A 20,769-nucleotide genomic window follows, 5' to 3' on the forward strand; every position below is an offset into this window, starting at 1 on the left:
GGATTTTTCCATATTATGCAGACAGGCAGGCCAATAACCCTGTGCATATGAGTCTTGTTTGTGGGGAGAACACTGTTAGGTTCTTTTACTGCTTAAGTAAAGTAACAAATAATTATCCTTATGTAAAAGAAAATACTGATAATTATAATTTGCCAGGCATGTTGTATATGGAGACAGGAAAGACAAAGTGTTAGTGTTGGCAAATTTTCCAAAAACAATACCCTGCAGACTGAAATGAACTCCCACATCTAACGGCCTCCCCACAGAAATCCTAAAAACTTCAGGGGATGAACAAGACTGTATAGTTATGATGTATTAGGCATAATCAGAGAGATGAAGATTTTAAACATGGTCCAGAATTCCCCACTTTATTTTAGCTAGTGTAGTGGAAATATACTGAGAGAGAGAGAGAAAGAGATTGAAAGAGAAAACGCACCAGTGAATAAATAATCTCTATAAAGAAGATATTTAGGTAAAAGTCACTAAGTCTTATAAAAAACAATTTTTAAAATTCAAGATGCTTCTAACTCTATTTGTCAGTAGTTTCTACTCAGCTATTTTGGTGAGACTCCAGTCAGTATCCTAGGAAGTTCTGTATGACTTTAAGATAGCAGTTATAGGGGGTGCCTGGGTGGCTCAGTGGGTTGAAGCCTCTGCCTTCAGCTCAGGTCATGATCCCAGGGTCCTGGGATCAAGCCCCACATCGGGCTCTCTGCTCTGTGGGGAGCCTGCTTCTTGCTCTCTCTCTCTGTCTGCCTCTCTGCCTACTTATGATCTCTGTCTGTCAAATAAATAAAATGAAATCTTTAAAAACAACAACAACAACAAAAAAAAGCAGTTATAAAAATGGAATTATTCAAAATGAGCTCTTTTGCATTCGACATGTATAAAATAGCTTCATTCTCTGACAATAATTGATATAGGAAAAGGACATTTAATATGAAACCTCCATAAACACGGATCAAATTTCATTAAAAACATAGTGGGAAAAAAAAGTGTGAGGCAATCATTAGTTTGAAAAAAATACAATTAGACATTAGGAAGTAGGTTTATTATAACCCTGCATAGAAATTTTTCCATTCTAATTCCTCCTGCAGGCTGATTCTAAGAAAAAGCTATTGTTAACCAAGGGATGGATGGATGTTTCGGTGGATGCTCATTTTATAAATGGTCAGTTAGATCTATGTTCATGTTATGATGAGGCGACCCAATAGAAAATAAATTTTCCAAATTTGTAAAATGGTCTCCCTCACTTAAAATCATATATCAAGGCTTTTCTTAAAGAAATCACCCATTTACTTGACACCACCATGGAAGACCATTAGCAATGAGTTTTTCAGTCTTTCTGATTTCTGGCTCTTTCAGAAAATCACTTAAAGACTGTTTTTAAATATATGTCCATGGGTAAAAACTACCCACGCAGAGTGGCTGGGTATGACTACACATGTTTTGTTTTCAGATTCAGTAAAGGGACAAGTTGTTCCGCTTGATATTAACATGAGAAAAAAGGAATAAGCAAATTGGTGTTAAAGTTCTAGCAGGTTCAGAAGCCAGTTAATTAGCATCTGCCTCTGATTAAGTTGGGCATATAGAGAAGCTTTTGAAAAGTCTGTACAAATTCTTTCCTTTATTTTGGTGATATCATTTTGAAAGCAATAAGTAATTATGACATTTGATAGTTGAGATCATGGCTATGAGTCATTTGCTTTTGCATCTATCAATGAGGCTGTCTTTCCTTTTTGGAACTAACTGCATAATTAAATTGTCATTTAAAGAAACAAAAACAGCAGAATGTTAAATGCTAACTGTAGTGACACATGATAAAGAAGATTCCATATTTGTGTTTTAAGAGGACATCACTAAACTTATAATATTAATGATACTAATTATATATCATATAATTGATTAATGATACTAAATTAATGATTACTAATTGATGATACTAAATATATCATTTGCTATTGTGTTCTTATTAAATCCCAGCAGAAATATTTTTAAACCTTAAATGTATTTTTAAGTTGTTTTACTTTTAATGAGCAGAAAAACTAACACATCTGCCTGTTAGTATATAAACTAATGGCAAGCCCATTCAGTCACCAATACTTCTTATATTACACTGGGCATATTTAAGGTACATTTCCAAGTAGGAGGTATTCTACTTTCAAAAAAATCTGGGAACTGTATAAATATGGGTTACAACTTATCATTAAAACATTTTCAAAAGTTGAGGGATGTGCTGAGTATTTAATTTTTTCCCTTCTACTAAATTAAGAGATAATACTTAAATACAACTCTTCTATTGACTAAGATGAATTAGTGAAGAGAGTACATAAAATTTGATCCCAGGGTCAGTCTATACCAAACATATTTTGAAATATAATACATTATTCTGCCACCCCTTTCAGTGGTCTTCAATGTAATAACATCCTGTGGCTGCCTTACCCCTGGGAGTGTGCTCCATCACTATATCCCGACCAGCCTGGTTCCTTTGACTCTAGAATCCTCACTGTGAAAGTCCCAAGCTAAAAGCTTATTGCTTAAATCTGTATATCTAGGTCCTATCTCCTTTTCCCCCTTGCTATCCAAACTCCTTGAACATGTCCATCCCGCTTACTGCCTCTTTTCTTATTTGTCCTGTTGTCTTCATAGCATTTTGCTAGATTTTTTCTTTCACCCTTCTATTCACTGAAAACATTTTTGAGAGATCTCCTGTGCTGTCTTATTTTAAAAAATCATTCAGCCTTTAGACTGAATGACCTCTCTTTGCCATAGCAACAGTGCTGTGGAAAGAAAACTGAAAACCGATTTTGGTCTTGACTCTGTCTCCCACTACTGACTGTGAGACTTCAGACAAGTTATAAACTATGAGAAGACTGTCGGAGATTAAATACTGTGCACATGTGTAAAAGCATGCATGTGCACATGCATAGCGGCCACCCATTTCTCCTTGAAACCACTTTTTCATTTGAGTCTGCAACACTGACATCTTTTTTCTCATTATTGTCTTTGCTAGTTTTTTCCTCATCCTGCCACCCTCCTGTTGGTCTATCCCAAGACTATTGGTCAATCCCAAGATCCTTGTTCCACATACATTTGATTAGTTCCTCCATTTCAATTCGAGATTAATCTTCCTAAAACTCCATGATTTATTAAACCTAAACTACCTAAAACCTCCAAGAAACCCCTGTTACTGTGGAATAAATATACATTCTCCCAATAAGATTCCAAGCTCTCTGTCATGCCCCAACCATCCCCCAAATTCCCTGTGTACCAACCACTGTTAGTTCTCATGGTGCACATCTTCTCCTGCTTCTATTCTTTTGCTTCTACTGTTGTTTCAGTTTCTTCTATTACTCATCCTTGCTTGTCCAACTCACATATAACTATAAAGTTTATCTGAAATACCGTGCTGTCTTGAATAATTGACATTCAACATGATCTCTCATTTGATTCAGGACAGTCCCTGATTTGTACTTTTCATCTGTACTCTTACCGTATGCTTTGTGTTATAGTTAATTACCATCCCAGATAGAATGATATAAGCTCCTTGAAATTGGGAGGGGGGGGGTGTTTCATGCATTTTTTTTTTTTTTTTTTTTTAAGCAGGGTCTAAGAAGACAAGGTATTACTTAGTGTTTAATGTATAATAACCAATGAAGAAATACTCAGAATGAGTGTGCCTGGGTGGCTCAGTCTGTCTGAGCCATCTGTCTTCAGCTCAGGTCATGACCCCAGGGTCCTGAGATCCAATCCCAAATTGGGCTCCCTGCTCAGCCAGGAGTCTGCTTCTCCTTCTGCCTCTGCCCCTCCCCCCACCTCGTGGGCATGTGCATGGGCTTGCGCTCTCTCTCTAAAATAAATAAATAATTTTTTTAAAAAAATACTCAGAAATACTTAAACCTCTTGGAAAACTTAAACTTCTCAAAACAAATAATGTTTACTGAATTATTTTGATTTTAATATTAAAACCATGAATTAATATAGCCACTGAGTCATTGATATTTTTTAGTATCAGCTCTACTGAGCTTCCCTCACATACAAAAATTCAGCCTTCCAAATTATACAACTCAGTGATTTTTAGTGTATTTGGAGATACGCAACCATCTCCACTACCTAAGTTTAGTACATTTTCATCATATTCTCCAAAAAACACTCTATACCTATTGGCAGTCACTCCCCATTTCCACCTCATTTAGACTCTAGGCAACTGTTCGTCTAGTTCCTGTCTCTGATTTGCCTTTTCTTCTGGACGTTTCATGTAAATATAGTAATACAACATGTGGCCTTTTGAGAGAAGCTTCTTTTACTCTGCATAATATTTCAAGTGTTCATTCATGTTGTAACAAGAATCAGCACTTCATTGTTTTTTTATGACCAAATAATATTTCACCAGTGAATACACTACATTTCTTAATCCATTCATTAATTGATGGATATTTGGGTTGTTGAGTCACTGATTTTTAAAACTGAAAACAAACCCAGTGATTATTTAGTTAAATGCCCTCCTTTTGTACACTGAAACTAAAGCCAAAAGAGGTATTCCTAGACATTTAGCTAGAAAGCTGTTAGGTTTCTGATTCTTATAGATGTTAGGTAAATAACAAAATGATATAAACTTTTAAAATTTGTTCTTCTATATGGTTAATAAATAAGTATAGAGTACCAAGTCCTTATGGTCTGGGTAGCAAAAACAGTTATGGTCTTTGTCCTCAGGAAGCTTAGAGTCTAATGGGGGAATAACCATAAAATAAATAATTATATAAATAACTATAAAATTAGGACAATAATAAGAACTATTATAACTGTAATATGAAGGCGAGATTCATGAACTGATCTGGTCAAGGAGTGTAATTTAGTTATGATCTATGAATAAGTACTTAGACAAAGAGGATAGAAAAGAGAATTTCAAGCAGAGCAAAAGCACATTCAAAGGCACTGTAGCTACAGGAGCATGCTATATAAGGGGAAATGGCAGAAGGCTAGTAAAGCAGAAGACAAAGATAAGGGGGGGCATAGTATAGAATGAGGCTAGAGAGAGAAGTAAGTCCTGGTGAAACAGTATTCCAGGACAAAGTAATGACTTTAGTCTTTTTCCTAAGAGCATTGGATCATTGAAGTATTTTCATCCCAGAATAATGTGAGCAAAAAGGAAATGGGCATTGCCTTATATTCCTCCCAGGGCTGAGATGCATTTAAAAAGATAAAATTTGCTGGGTAATAAGCATCTCTTTTACCAAAACTTGTGGTAGAATCTATGGCATTTAAAGTTTGTTTTTACTGAATTCTTTTTTATCCAAAGTAGAAGCTTGTGTTATTTTAACAGAATAAACAGCCTCCTTATTAGAATTCTCCAATTCAATTTTGTAAAGAGCTATTCTTTCCAAACCTCCTACAGAATAAGCAATCAAAGCTACTTGAGAATAAATAGATATATAAAGGTCACATTTTTTTCCATTGCACAATAACCATGTTTTAGACCTGTAAGATCTCAAGGGTACAGAAATAGTTCTCTAAGCTGCAAATGGTTAATATCTAATTCTTTAGGCCAATTGCTTTTAACTTGAGGTCTCTGGGCTCCCAGGCAGTATTTGAATGGGACACAGGAAGCTTTTGTATAAATAAAGGTCATGCCTACATGGGCATAGATCCAAAGCTTTCATTAAATCTTATTATAAAGAGTCTATCACACAAATAAAGCTAAAAACCAGATTTTTTTTGAGAAGAGAAACAACCTATAAATCACCAGGAAAAATATTTGGGATTCCTTTATATCACTAATAGAAGTTTAAGCCTATACAATTAAAAATAACAAAACTAACAACATTTAAACTAACAGCTATTACTAAGCTAGTATCTTGAGAACTACATCCTCCTTTAAAAAAAAAAAATGATACCTAGTAAAAAAAATTTATTATGCTAATAAGATTAGTTATTTATTATATAGCAGTTATTTCTCAAATTGGGGTCTTCAGATCACCCTTTTGGAGATCATATTGAATACTTGTGAGGGTTGTAGCTTCTTGCAGCCACTGCAAACATCTGGGAACAGAATGCCTGGTATGGAATCCCAGACTCTGAATTTTTAAGCAGGATCTCAGGTGATTGTGATGTGCAACCATGTGAAAGTAGATATTACTATTTACAATTTATAGCTGAAGAAATTATGCCTGATGAAATTAAATAACTTTCTACACAGAGGTCTGGCTGGCTCTTAAAACCTTACTCTCTCCGCTCTGTTAAGCAGCCCCTTGCTGTAACCATTCTACCAGTGACCCACTGCAAGAAGTATCCAGAAAAAAGAAAGTTAATGGAGTCATGTGTGGGTCTAACAGCCCCAGTCATCATCCCCTGAAATCATCGTCATCAACTAAACTGCAGATATTTAATGAACAAAGTCTAACACATGAGCCTCTCTTGCTAAATGCAACTGTCTGACACATTTCTAAAAGAAGCTTCCAGATGTAGCACTTTACAGGCAGGAGTAGTGTGCATATGAGAAAATTGTTTCCAGTTGTTACAATTTAATAAGCAGAGAATACAAAGGAAATCCAAATATTCCATCACATTTTTTGGTGACTCTAAAATCTACTAGTATGTATCACTACCAAGAAAGGAAGGGGAAAAAGTTCTGTGTAATTGGATAAAGAAGCTGGAAGACAGTTTGTTGGGCTTCTGTAAAATATGAGCTTTTTAAAAAGATTTTATTTATTTATTTAAAAAAGAGAGAAACTAAGTGTGTGTGTGTCCGTGCGCATGTGTGTGCACGTGTGTGCGTGTGCGCACACACACGTGTGAGGGGAGAGTGGCTGAGGGAAAAGCAGACCCAGCTGAGCAGGGAGCCGGATGCAAGACTGGATCCCAGGACCTTGAGATCATGACCTGAGCCAAAGGCAGAGGCTTAACCCACTGAGCCACCCAGGCACCCCTAAAATAAGAGCTTTTACAAGATTTCTGCTTGTGAGAGTTGGCTCTGTGATACTTGTGTGTTATATGACTGAATTATGCTTCATCTCAGTCAACACCTTTATTAGGCACAAATAATGAAATTATTCAATTAAAAAAAACCTACAATCATGTCTATTTTATAGGCATTTACTTAAAAAGAGTTCAAACCTCGTTGCCAAAATCATGAATATGACATAATCAATTCTCATAATTTTGAGAGTGACTAAAAACAACTTAGTTATCATTTAAAAATGTATTTGCACTTCAGTTATGAATTCATTAGATTAAGAAATTTAATTTGACTTTTATGGTAATAATTATTTCTTTTTAAATGTCTTCACAGATTATTTCTTTTTGAGGAAAAGGATTTTAGTTGTTGAATTCTTTAAGAGAAATGGCTGTTGGTTTATATAACACTCAAAACCAAGTGTCTGGGAAACTGAAAACCAGAAACTGCCCCTGGATCCATTGTGACAGGTCATATATGTCATATAATGGCATAAATGCTATTCCATGTGGTCCCTGCTGGAAACTGACTTTGCTATTCCGTCGGCATTTATAGTCAGTAATTTCTTGGATGACTGAGAGAATATTAAATAGACCATGGTGAGAAATGAATGGTAGAGGTCTTTTATGATAGTGCATGTGATACAGGAAAAATGTTAGGGTTCAAAGCCAATGGCCAAGAAAGAATTCTTGAGGTGTCTTTGGTGCAAAAAAGTGGTTTTATAAAAACATAGGGACAGGACCTGCCAGCAGAAAGAGCTGCGCCGGGGTCAGGAGGAGTGGCCCATTATATTCTTTCAAGATGGACGAGGGTTAGGGATAGCGTTAAGTCTCTAAGGAATTTTGGAAGCAAGGTTTCCAGGACCTTGAGGGGGCAAGCTAGTGTTAGGAAAAGGTCATTTACTACTGTCTAATAAAACCTGAGCTATGTGGTTTATATGTATCGGTGGGTCATATATTTAGGGGATGATTGTCACCATGTGTTTTGGGGGGAAGAGATAAAGAAAGTTTCCAAAGAAACTTTTATATATCAAAGGAAACTTTCAGGATCCTGGGGGTCAGGCTAAGATTGCCTTTTGCCCTTAGCAAAGTATTAACATCAAGGCAGCTGAGCTCATAGAAGAATGTCATTCTTCCTGTTTCAAGGACTTGTCAATGGGCTTTAGGTAGTAAGGAAATTCAATATTTTTTTCTTCTGCCTTTGTTTTCTACATCACATGGATCCCTTTAACGCACAGGAGACACTCCCAAGGTGCCTTCCTAGTGTGTGGAAGATCCTGCAGAGGTGGGGGTGGTCAGTGGGAGTCAGGCAGGGTCCTGCAGGTGGAGTTAGACGACTCTAAGACTTCTCTGATGTAATTGGTGGGAACCACAATTTTAAAAGATAACCCATTTTTAAACTCTCAGTAACTTTTCTGAAAGACTATTGACTCCTCTTTGGCTCTTCGGGAGCTCTAAGAACCATCCTCAGTGAGAGGGTAAAACCCGACCTCTGAAGCAAACTTTGGTACCTGCAAATACCCAAAGTGGCTGATGGAGTCCCAGGAGAGAGCCCAGGAGAACCCCAGCGAGGCAGCAGCAGCCCTCATATTTCCTTTGCAACAACAGTAATTAGAGCAGCTGGAATATTTGCAACCACATTGGTTCCCATGCTGTTTTTTTTTTTTTTTAAGCTTAGACTGTAATCTTATTTTCATATGTTTTTATATAAATCAGACCCATGTGGCTTGATTGTAGATGTTAAGTGGCCACTAGGAGCTTTCAATAAAAGCCTTGCAGGAGCAGTCAGTGCTTGGGGTTCTCTGGAATCTGGCTCTACAGCTCACAGTCCCTGTCTCTCTGTGCCTCTCCTCCTGTGTTGATTTCTGTCTGCCTCCTTCCTCCATTCCAACTGCCCTTCATCTCAGTGGTGTCTATTTACTTAAATCGAAGCCACTTAAATAAAGCATAATAATAGAACACCCTTCTGAAAAGAGCACAAAGGAGAGGAATTGCATGGCCACTGACAGAATAATAGAGGAGGGGAAACACATTTTAAAGAGCTCCCAGCAGATGATTTGCCTCCTCCTTTGGCTCCTATTTATAGTGAAGCAAACCCTTTTTGTTACCAGCATCTCTATGCAAAGCCCTCCCCTTTTGTTTGGTGAAATCTTAATGATATATCCTTGTGTGTTTTAATATTTCTAAGATTACTGGTGGGAGAATTATTGTATCATGCATGCATGAATATTGTTACAGAATTTCCAGAGCGCCTGGGAGTGCTAACGCAGTGGATTCAAGTATATGTTGAGGGGAGCTGTTATTTTGATGTGTTTTTTCACCCAGTAAGTAATATTCTGACTCAATTAAGAAATCTTCACTTTTTAAAATGGGTCATTACTGGAAATTTCCTTAGTAATAAAATGTTGGCCACCACTGTTAAGAAAATAACTTAGGGAGGAAAGAAATGATTTCAAATTAGCATTAGAGAACAGGGAGGAATGGGTGCCATCTTAGTACCCACTATGCTAATTAAGTTATCACACATTGCCTCTTGAAAAATATGCAGCAAAAGATGAAGGACCTGAATCAGCTGGAGATCACACTTAATTGTAAATGCTTCCCCAAGACTTCAGTGAGTTGGTGAAATCCCTCTGCTTCTAGAGCTCTTAAGGACTTTGGGCTAAAAGTAGATTTGCCAGAATTTCATCTTTCCTGTCAGATAACTCCAGCACAGCATGGATTTTCTTCTCTCTGGTGGAGACCCCTTTCCTAAATGCATGCTTTTTCAAGTTCTCAGAGAGCGCCAGGCAAAGAACACCATCACTCAGCTGAATTCTGACTTTTTTAGACCACAGCTGGAATTTGTGTGCTCACAATAGCCTCAGAAATAGCCTGGTGCTCTGGCACCCGGGTTCAAGCAAAAGCCTCTTCTCCTTCCCCAGTGAAATCTCTCAGTGCTCCTGCAGGTTGACAGATGGCTCCCAGCAGGTGACCGTGGGGCTGTTAGTAAATGAGATGCTTTCTTTCTGTGGCACAAGCCTTCTCAAAGATGCTCTCTGTCCTAAGAACTTACAAAAGCCATTTGGCCACTAAGCAAAACTAAAGAGAAGAGTTGAAGCTAAGAAATCACATATTGGCAAATGAATATATTGTCTCTTCATGAGAAATACCACCTGAAGACTGATACTGAGACCTCACAGTTTTCCACCGTTGTCAAAGCACTTTCTACAAATGATTTTATTTAATTCTTGCAGCAACTCAATAAGGGAAATCTCATTCATAATTTCCATTGTATTGATGCTAAAACTAAGGATCCCAAAACTTAGAAGTTATGTCCAGTGTTTCACAGCTGGTAGGAGATAGGCCAGTGTTCAGACACAGCATCCGTATCCACAGTTTGTGTTATTTTTTTATTTTAAAAATCTAGCTTAATTGGGGCGCCTGGGTGGCTCAGTGTGTTAAAGCCTCTGCCCTTGCTTGAGTCCAGTCATGAGGCCGAGCCCCACATAGGGCTCTCTGCTCAGCAGGGAGTCTGCTTCCCTGCTCCCCCTCCCCCACGCCTGACTCTCTGCCTACTTGTGATCTCTGTCTGCCAAATAAATAAAATTTTAAAAGCATCTAACTTAACCAAATTCTAGTCAGAATGTTTAGGGAAATAAACTGTTGTCATCCTTATGTTTATTCACTCATCTACTTTCAAATCAGGGAAACAGGAAGCCAAGTAGAGAAGGAGATTTCGTTGTTTGGAACAAAGGAGTTCGTATACACAAAATTAAAGGATCAACACACTTTTCTATTTTTTTTTTTTTCTTTAGTACAGACCTCCATTTTTCATCCATCTGATGTTCTTGAGCAGGTACTTGCCACCAGACAAGGAATGTTATAGCAAATATAAAAGAAAATGACCCCTGCCCTTCTAGGGCTTACAGATTTCTTGGAGTGGGGTAGAGTGAGCAGACATTAAATACAGTGCTGCTGATGGCATAGGGAAATTGACAGCAGTAGAAGTGCAAATTGCTAATACTTCTTGAGACAATTTGATGATATTTGATGAGTTTGATTTGATGAGATGATATGCTAACCTAGTTTGAAGTATAGTGTGTACTCTTATATGGTTTAATATTTTTTGTTCTTCCTTTGTATTCCTTTTGAATTCAGAATACTATGAAAAAAAGGAACTCATATATTTGGTAGAAATCAATGGCTTCTAGGATTGAAATAAAGCAGAAAACGGATGGGAGTAGGAATTTGTTTCAATTACAGTAAAGTTTGTTAACAACACAAGGTCATTCATATGAATGCCAAATAGGTAGTAAAAACAGCAGCCATACACCTGCAAGTGGCTGAGGAGACTTCTGGAGAAGGATGCTCCGGTTCAAGGTAGAGCCGACAAACCTAGAGTTGGGAGGGGAGGGAGGGGGCGTGGGAGAGAGGAAAAGAAGAAAAAGAGAAAGAAGAGTACTTTGTAGAAGGAGAGAATGAAAATATGAAACTGGAAGGAAAAGAGCAATTCACGGGTCTACAAAGGAACTGGAGGCTTCACGATGGTAGAAAGTTGGGGATAAAGTTGAACCAGTTGCGCGTAGTCACAGTGTAGAAGCCCTAGAGGCCAGATCTAGGAATTTGGGTTTTGGGTTTTTTTCATGTTGGTAGAAGAGGTCCGAACACTTTAACACAACAGTGTCGTCTCGAGGAGGCTTCCTAGCCAGGTCAGTTTTGTGGCTGCCTGTTGGTTCCTTAGTGGCCTTCCCTAGTTCTTTTTCCTTGTACCACATGAACCTGCAGATCTGCACTGGTTTATTCTACCATTTTAAAAATGGTTAGTGTTTGTATGAAAATTAGAAACAAATGAACAGATGGCTTTCTGTCAAGCAAAGAAGTGTTAGTTCTTCACATATATTCTGATCCTGAGCAGAAAGTAGAAGTTTAAGATAGAAATAAGTGACAACACGGGCACATGTGTCCTGTCGCTGCCCAAGGTTCTCTATACTGCAGAGCCTCTTATATTTTATTTATAAATTAAAGTATTTATTTATATTCCATTGGAGTCAGCATATGTTAACAATTTAACAAATAAGTTTTTCACTGATATCACTGAGCCTTTTTTTCAACCCTTTTCAACCCTTTTCAACCAACAAGGAACCGAAACTTGAGCTGGAGCTACTAGGCCTTTCATCATACTCTTTCAAAGTAATATCTGTGCCCAGTGGGGCTCAAACTCACAGCCCTAAGATCAAGAGATCCATGCTCTACTAACTGAGCCAGCCTAGAGCCCCACCAGAGCTCCATTTATCCTCCATTTTTCTCAACCTCTTACTGAGGCAGAGCCATGGTAGTTAGTTCAGTCCAGTGAGTGGTGAGAGGAGGTAATATGTGTCACTTCTGTGTTAGAGCACTTAAGAGCTGGTGTGCAGCCTGCTCATGCTTTCCTCCCTTGCTACTGCAATCTTGGAGGCCATGAGTTGAGCCACAAAAAGAATGTGCTCAGATCATGGGAGAGAGCAAGCCTGGAGCATTCTTCCACTCACATCAGGATTTGTCTGAGCAGGATAGAAACCTTTATTGTGCAAAGTCTCTGAGATTTAAGCTTGACTTTTCTGACTAATCCAGTCTTTTATCCTTCACCCGTTTGTATCCTATTTTTATGGCCTTGAATCAGATTGAGGTGCTTTGGACAAGACCAGCTAATTTCTACTAAGCCAGCTTTCTACTTAGCCAGCTAGTCCGCAGCAATAGCTTAGAGTATCAGGTTTGGGAATCCAAGGGGAAGATGCTTACTGTCTATCTTACCTAGATGCTCTGGTCAACTGGAAATCATATGTTTTGACTAGCACTCTTGTTAACTCCTTAATTCATATATTTTGAAGTATGTTTCCCTTGCAAGAAACATAATGTTCTCCAAAAAGCAATTTGGCAAAAGCCCCAAGGAAGGAATATCTTTCTCTGAATAAGTATCAGTGACTTTGGTTCACTCTAACTTTTGGCCACTTACTAATAAGTAGTAATAATGAACTGCTTCTAAATGTATTAGGGAATAGAAGTGGTTTGGTTCCTGTTAGACTAAAAGATTTATGTTGGCAGCGGCTCTCCTGTTTAAAGACTACTTGGATAGTGGATCTTTCCCCAACAGTACTGGCAATTCTGAATGTCCTCAATACATGGAATCTTGTTATCCTGCACAAGTGCACTGGATTAAACAAACTGTTCAAAATCACATAGAGCAGACTGGTGGAGGAGGTGGACAACAATGTTATTATTGTTTATTTGAGACCTGAGTAGGCTAATGATAGCCAGTGAGGTCAAGGTTAGCCTTCAGAAATGCTTTTCAGAATTCCAGCAACTTCAAGCATCTCAATGTTTAACTTGTCAGACAAAGTCTATGAAAAGAGGAAAAATAACCAAGTGATACTTACACTAGAATACGTTTCAAGGGTTAATAAGTGATATATCCTGGTCTAACAATCCAGGGAAGATTTTTTCTCGACTTTATTGCTTAATGAAACACGGGTTCTTACATCACTTGAGAACACCACACCTTGCCAATATTTTCCTCCTGAGATTCTAAGTCTACATGAACTTACATTCTTAACCTCAGCATAAGGGGTGTCATGTAACTTGCACATAAATATCTCAACAGCTGGACATGTATTATATGCAGACTGAGTGTGCTGTATCTATTTATCGAGTCATCAGCTGATAAAAGCTAATTTTGTTGGTAGCCAAACAAGAGTCTGTCTTGGGCTTCTCGTTAAATGATGTACTCAACTCATTTTGTGGTGCCAGCGTATACCCTCTTCTCTATTATGTGTAGGCTAGCCCTTAAATATAGTTGTTAACCAAATTACCTTTGTCAAGTGTTGCCAGCCATGATTCTCAACATTTCACACCCAGAACCTAAGAGGTTCTGGAATGTGGCATAAGCAAACCTGGTAGGAATAATGGAGCAGAGAACAGAGACAGAACTCTAGTTGAGGACATTCTCAAATTGGTCAAAAAGCTGAATATACTGAATAAAATAGGGACTTAGTAGGTATTTCTAGTAAACTGAAAGTTGCCACAAGTGAAATATCACTTCTCACTGAGTCCCAATGCCTTTCTCTTTGAAATTGCCTTTAGCCAGAATTGAAGACCTAACACCAATTCTCAGAGTCTTTAAAAAGTTGGTCTGAGTGGTTAAGTTGGTTAAGCGTCTTATTCTTGATTTCTACTCAGGTCATGACCTCGGGGTTGTGAGATTAAGTCCTATGTTGGGCTACAGGTTCTGGTTAGAGTTTGTCCCTGTTCCACCCACGCTGTCTCTCCAAACCCCACCCGCCCCGCTCTTGAGCACCTGTGTTTGAACTTGCTATCTCTCTCTCTCTCAAATTAATTAATTAGATCTTCAAAAAAAAAAAAAAAAGAATTGGTATATGGTTGAGAGGATTGTCCACTTTCTAGCTATGTGATGTTGGATAGGGCACTTAAAGTCTGTTGGCTTTGGCTTTCTTTAAGTGGGGCTTTTAATAGTCACCTGTCTCACAGGGTGATGGTGAGGAATAAGTGAGTGAACATGTGTGAAGACTTGAAACACTGGTGCATGTTAACAAATGTTAACAAATACCAGTGTAGGGATGTTGCAGCCACTCTATATAAGGTATCATATACTAAGACTGTGTCAAATAATATTCATAACGAAATCTGTGTTAAGGTAATTTAATCTTTTTGATCTAAAATGAAAACGATTGCTTTGAACTGCGGTGTGTTCATTTAAAATGACTATCCAGGGGCATCTGGGTGGCTCAGTGTGTTAAAGCCTCTGCCTTCAGCTCAGGCCATGATCTCAGGGTCCTGGGATTGAGCCCCGCTTTGGGCTCTCTGCTCAGCGGGGAGACTGCCTCCCTCTCTCTTTCTCTGACTACTTGTGATCTCTGTCTGTCAAATAAATAAATAAAATCTTAAAAATAAAATAAAATAAAATGACTATCCAATTTTATGTGCCTCATGGAATAGGCCCTACATTGCTTTTAAAAAAATAAATCCCAGGCGGCATTTATCTCTTTCTCATAAAATAAAGTCTAGAAAAAAGCATAGCCATTTTAATTTTATAACAAACAAACAAAAAAAACCCCAAAAGTCACGATGATGGGTAAGTGGGGCATTATTTTTATGACTAAAATTTTTACGACTCAGTTTTTTATGCCATTTTCTCATAATCATCTCATTCTTTGGCCAATAATTTCCCAATTCTGTTAGAATGAAATTAGCTTTTAACTGTTCAGGGCTGGAATTTCACTTTCACTGACATTTAACTATCGAGTTAATATTTGGAAAGACTATAAAAGACCGGATATTCGTTTTTTAATATTGCTTTTAGTACTACTCAGATGAACGTGTTCTTTGATAACAGATGTGAGCAAATTTTTTTTGTAAAGGGGCAAATAATAAACATTTGGGTCATATATAAATACATGAAAGGCCATACAGTGTCTGTCACAGCTCCTCGACTGTGGCATTGAAACACGGAAACAAGCAAGGACAACAAAGAAATGAATGAATGTGGCCATGTGCCAACAACACGGTATTGAGAAAAACAGGCAGCAGGCTTGATCTGGTCTACGGACCACAGTTTGCTGACCCTTGTTCTATGCAATTCTTTCTTGTTTGTTTGTTTGTTTTTTAAACATGTATGCATGCATACATGTATAATGTGTATTTACACACCTAGATACATACACGGACATGTATTTCAAAATCATGAAGTGTAAAACATGCTTTTTAAGGAATTTAAGGAAAATAGGGAATTTAAAGAAGAAACAAAGTTGGATATTCTATTTAGCATTCATTGATTAAATACCTAAGGCTTTCCTTTTTAACAAGATGCACAGCTGCTCTACCATTCTATTTTTGCTCTAAAATCAACCTACAATGTTTAATGTGCTTTTAATCAAAGCTACCCTTAAAAATGCTTTCAGTAGTCTAAAGTTATTGTGTAGGACTCTATAATAATGTTATATATATCCCAAATTTGAGAACCACTGAGCCTAACTAAAGTGGAAAAAAAAAAAAAAAAAAAAAAAGCTGTGTTCAGATCAGATGTGTGGGCAGTGCAAACTTTTTTTCCTAAAATAACTATCAAATTTTATGAGGGATTGGAGAATTCTATTGTGTTTCTTCCCGCCTGCAAATTTTCTGTCCTTATTCTTTTTTTTTTTAATGTTAAGCCTTTCTAACTTTAATATGCATTAAAAGACTTGTTTGCTGCTACATATTCTGTGTTAATGTTCACAGATTAAGTGAACTATTACATGTAAAAGCACTTAATACAGGACCTGGCTCAGTCAGTGTTTGTTACGCTTGAATCAAACCCTGTCTGCTCATATCCTTATACACATTTTTCTTTGAAGGGTGATGGAGAAGAAACAACCCAACTGCTTGCTTCTTGTCTTTCCACATTCACATTTCCTGTTGGGTCTTTTTTTTTTTAAAGATTTTATTTATTTATTTGAGAGAGAGACAGTGAGAGAGAGCATGAGTGAGGCGAAGGTCAGTGGGAGAAGCAGACTCCCCATGGAGCTGGGAGCCTGATGCGGGACTCGATCCCGGGACTCCGGGATCATGACCTGAGTCAAAGGCAGTCATCCAACCAACTGAGCCACCCAGGCGTCCCTCCTGTTGGGTCTTGAAGAAGAATTAGCAGTTATCAAAATTTGAGTCTTGAGGCCCTTTGCTTGGAGAGGAACCTCTTCCTTGAGGATATATGATGGGTCCATCCGCTCTCCCAGGTGTGAAATCACACAGCCCTGGTGCTAACTCTTAGAGATGCCTAGATTTAGATACCTGTTGTAAAAGAGCAAGATTTCAAATTGGGCCTGAGCTCTGCCCTTGCTTGTAAGGACAAATCATTTATGTCTTGAGGATGATGACACCTGAATGGCTGAAGAGATACAAAGCAAACCTAGTGCCCTATATAAGTGGGCTTATTTCTAGAAACCACTTCAGTAAGAAGTAGCCTGTATTGTTCTAGTGAAATTTGTAAGCAGAACTACTAATCCAGAATGACTTTTAGGAATCCGAATGTCAAAGTAAGTTTAGTACGCTGTAGGGAAAATTTAATTAGTTGTTAAAAAATTCCCCTCGATCCTGTGCTGGAGGAAATCAATGTGACTGGGCTAGAGGCCCAGTCCTTTAGAGATATAATTAACAATTTACCAGGATGAATATATTCTCTTGTGAGAGAATACAACTGCCTTCTATTTATTAGCTGAAACCAGTTTAAACAATCTAAAATTTTATTTTTCCTTGGATATAATACTTATGAAGCTTCACTAGAGCGAAGCTAAAAAGTGAGAAAAATTATGCATCTGTAAGCATTTTCATTTCTCAAATCCAAACACCTGAAAGAGCACTTAGCTGGTTATAAATGCTCAGTGTTTGACTATAGAGAACAATCACGAAATTTATCTCATGGCCTCATAATTACCCAATAAGAAAAGAGATAGCCGCAAGTTGAATTTGGTATTGATCTACGTGATGTAACAGATTTATATGGATCACAGATTAAATGATTAATTTCCTAAATTCTCTCTCTCTCTCTTTTTTTTTTTTTTTTTTTTTTTTGCAGAAAGAAGCCAGAACATATTATTAGCCCTTTGAGAATACAACATAACGAATTTTACCATTTTACTGCTTCCTTGAGTAGGTAAGAAAGACCCTATATTCTCTGCAATAAAGGAGTTATCCATACTTGTGAAAAATAACTCTCTTTTGACCACATTTTTAAAAAATCTTTATGAAATGAATATCAGGTTTGATAAGGGAGACATATATGTGAATTCTACAGCTAATAGATTTAGGATTATTAAGTAGCACTTCATAATGTTTTGAATGATATAATAGTGAAAGAGTGAAAAGATCTTTTTCACTCCTTTTTTTTTTTTTTAAGATTTTATTTATTTATCTGACAGACAGAGATCACAAGTAGGCAGAGAGGCAGGCAGAGAGAGAGGAGGAAGCGGGCTCTCCATGGAGCAGAGAGCCCAATGTGGGGCTTGATCCCAGGACCCTGGGATCATGAGCAGAGCTGAAGGCAGAGGCTTTAACCCACTGAGCCACCCAGGTGCCCCTCTTTCTCACTCTTTTAATGAGAACTGAAAACTATGAAATGAGAACTGAGCTCAGTCTATTTCTCCTGCCATGGGTAAAAACACCAGTAGTATTTTCTCAGCACTTACTATGTGCCAGATGTGACTTGCATGACTTACTTTACACAAGTAACCCCTATATTCCTTACAAGAACTCTGGGAGTAGATACAGGGATCACCCCCATTATACAGATTAGGGATTTGAGGCAGAGAGAGAATAGGCAAGTAGATGTACCCAAGGTTTTATGCATAGGTCTGAGGGCAGCAGGCACTGGGGGAAGACCAGCCCCAGCTATTAATTACTTTGAGAATAACTTCATGTTGCCACAGAAATGCCTCACCATCAGATTCCCCTATGTCCTTAATTGGTTCTATCCAAATTTCTGGAAGAAGTAAATAAATAAATAAATAAATAAATAAATAAATAAATAAATAATGCATTTACCAAGAGTCATAGCAGGCATCATTTATTTTGTGTTTGGTACTTGTTACTTTACAATTGTTGCATGAATAAATAAAAGAATATATATAGGTTAGCACAGTTTACAAACAGAACTTTTTCTTTTATTTTACATCCTACTTTAAACTCAGAATTCCTATGTTAAAGCAGAATAATGGGACAGAAAGAATACAAATGAATGACTTTTTATTCTACGAAATGAAGAATGTATTTTAATTTAATTCTTTCTACTAGAAGAACTGAATATGCGATCTTAAACTGGCCACAGCAATATCTGCTTTACTTTATTATTTCATTACTTCTTTATCACCTTATTTTTAAGTTAGAAACTTCACAAAATTTTCAAAGAAAAATATAGAAATATTATAATAAATACTGAAACATCAGCCAGATAAGATTAAACAAATGCTAATATTAAACTTTGTTCAGATCTTTTCTGATGAAATAAGTCATCCTCGAGAAAATGAAAGTTCTCTTGCTTCTTTTCCTTTCTTTCTGAAAGGTTTTACAATCCTGAAGATGATATAACCTTCCTATGTGTGTTCGAATATTTGGATGGTGTATGTGAAACAATAGGCTGTATAGTAATTTACATTTTGAAAGCTTACCTAACCAGTACCATCCTGAGACTTTCTTTTGCCTTCACCCAACATCATATTGAGAGATTCAGCCATATTGATACATGAAGATCTGGTTGACTCCTTTTGTCATAAAGTTTATTCATCCTAACATTTCAGTCATTTGGTACTTGGTATTGTTAATTGCTGCTTCCAAATAATTTTAGCATTTTGAAGATTTAATGCCAAAGTGGTTTAACCGTGGCTTTCAATGCATCTTTGTCATTTGTGTATAAGAAATCCAAAGTTCTTAATATGTGCTACTATGCCATAGTATGTTTATGTTTTAGTCTGTTTATGTTTTAGTTTTTTTCCTATTAGAAAACGTATCTTTTACTGACAATAAGGATCTTGCTAACTAATTGGATTCCTGGGTTGTTTTTTTTTTTTAACTGTTTTTGCCATAATACAATAATTGAAATCTGTTTTATTTACCCATGGGTGAAATACTGACTATTCCCAAATGCAGTGCAAATACTGCCTTCGAAATTTAAAAGGTACTTAAAAACACTCTCATTTGGTCCATGTTAATTGCTCATATTTCCTTCAAAAATCATGAGGGAAACTTAAACGATTTTCCCTGATTTTCTCTAACAGTATAGTTAATTCTAGCATTTGTTTAAGGTAAAATTATGAAATGTCAATATGCATTAGTAAGATCTATAGATAGAGAATCTTTCATAACTTATTTTCTTAAGGGAGTAGACAATTACTCTGGCTCAGTTGGTGAAGAAAGTAGAGATAAACTAGCCTTTGGTGGGTATATCTGAGTAAATGCAAGACTGTGTAAGCCTCCCAGGCCAGAAGTGCAGCAAATTTGCAGATGGGGAAATCAAGGCCCATATACGTCAGGCAGCTTACAAGATCATATGGTGATTGCAGAGCTAGATTCAAACTCATTTCTCTTGGATTCCAAAACTATACTTTCTAGAGAAAGAGAATCAAGAAAAACTACCTAACCTATTGGACACAGAAATAGCAATTTCATTTATTCCACTAATATTTACTGGGATCCTTTTATGTGACTTGAAGGGACTGATTTTAGAAAAGCAAGGATGAGAGGCACCTAGGTGGCTCAGTCAGTTAAGCGCCTGACTTTTGATTTCAGCTCAGGTCATGAGCTTATTGTTATGAGATCAAGTCCTGCTCTGGGCTCCAGGATCAGTGGGTAGTCCGCTTGAGATTCCCTCTCTCTCTGCCCATTCCCCCTCCTTGTCCTCTCTCTTCTCTCTCAAATAAAAAATAAAGAAATCTTTAAAAGAAGAGGTGCCTGCCTTCAGCTCAGGTCATGATCTCTGGATCCTGGGATTTGACCTGCATTGGGATCCCTGTGCAGCGGGGAGTCTGCTTCTCCCTCTCCCTCTGCCCCCCCCCAACTCATGCTTGTTTTTTCTCTCTCTCAAGTAAATTGAAAGAGAGAGAGAGAGAAGGAAAGAAAAAAAGAGCGAGCAAGCAGGCAGGGAAGACATAATATCTATGCAGAGAGAGAAAACAGGCTATTTAGAAATGGCAAAGACTCCTTCAGTAATATCATGAAAGTGACTATTTAATTTTTGCTATGCTAAACAATTTAACATTGTTTACCAAATAATTACCTGTCTGGTCCCCCAACCATGCCAACTAGATTAAAGTGAATGGG

The 20,769-nt window shown here is 37.4% G+C and overlaps 1 protein-coding gene across 27 annotated transcripts in view; it reads left to right on the forward strand.

Moving 5' to 3' along the window:
* MAP2 (microtubule associated protein 2) overlaps window positions 1–20,769 on the forward strand; it is a 291,575-nt gene that overhangs the window by 165,989 nt on the left and 104,817 nt on the right. For 25 of the 27 annotated variants that reach the window (XM_059393356.1, XM_059393353.1, XM_059393355.1 and 22 more), the window contains one exon: window positions 17,534–17,611. The exons of the other annotated variants lie outside the window; for them this stretch is intronic. The gene's annotated coding sequence lies outside the window, so the exon portion shown is untranslated. The remainder of the gene's footprint in view (window positions 1–17,533; window positions 17,612–20,769) is intronic. 27 annotated transcript variants of the gene reach the window in all.

The sequence above is a fragment of the Mustela nigripes genome, chromosome 3 (assembly GCF_022355385.1).
Source record: "Mustela nigripes isolate SB6536 chromosome 3, MUSNIG.SB6536, whole genome shotgun sequence".
Lineage (NCBI taxonomy): Eukaryota > Metazoa > Chordata > Mammalia > Carnivora > Mustelidae > Mustela > Mustela nigripes.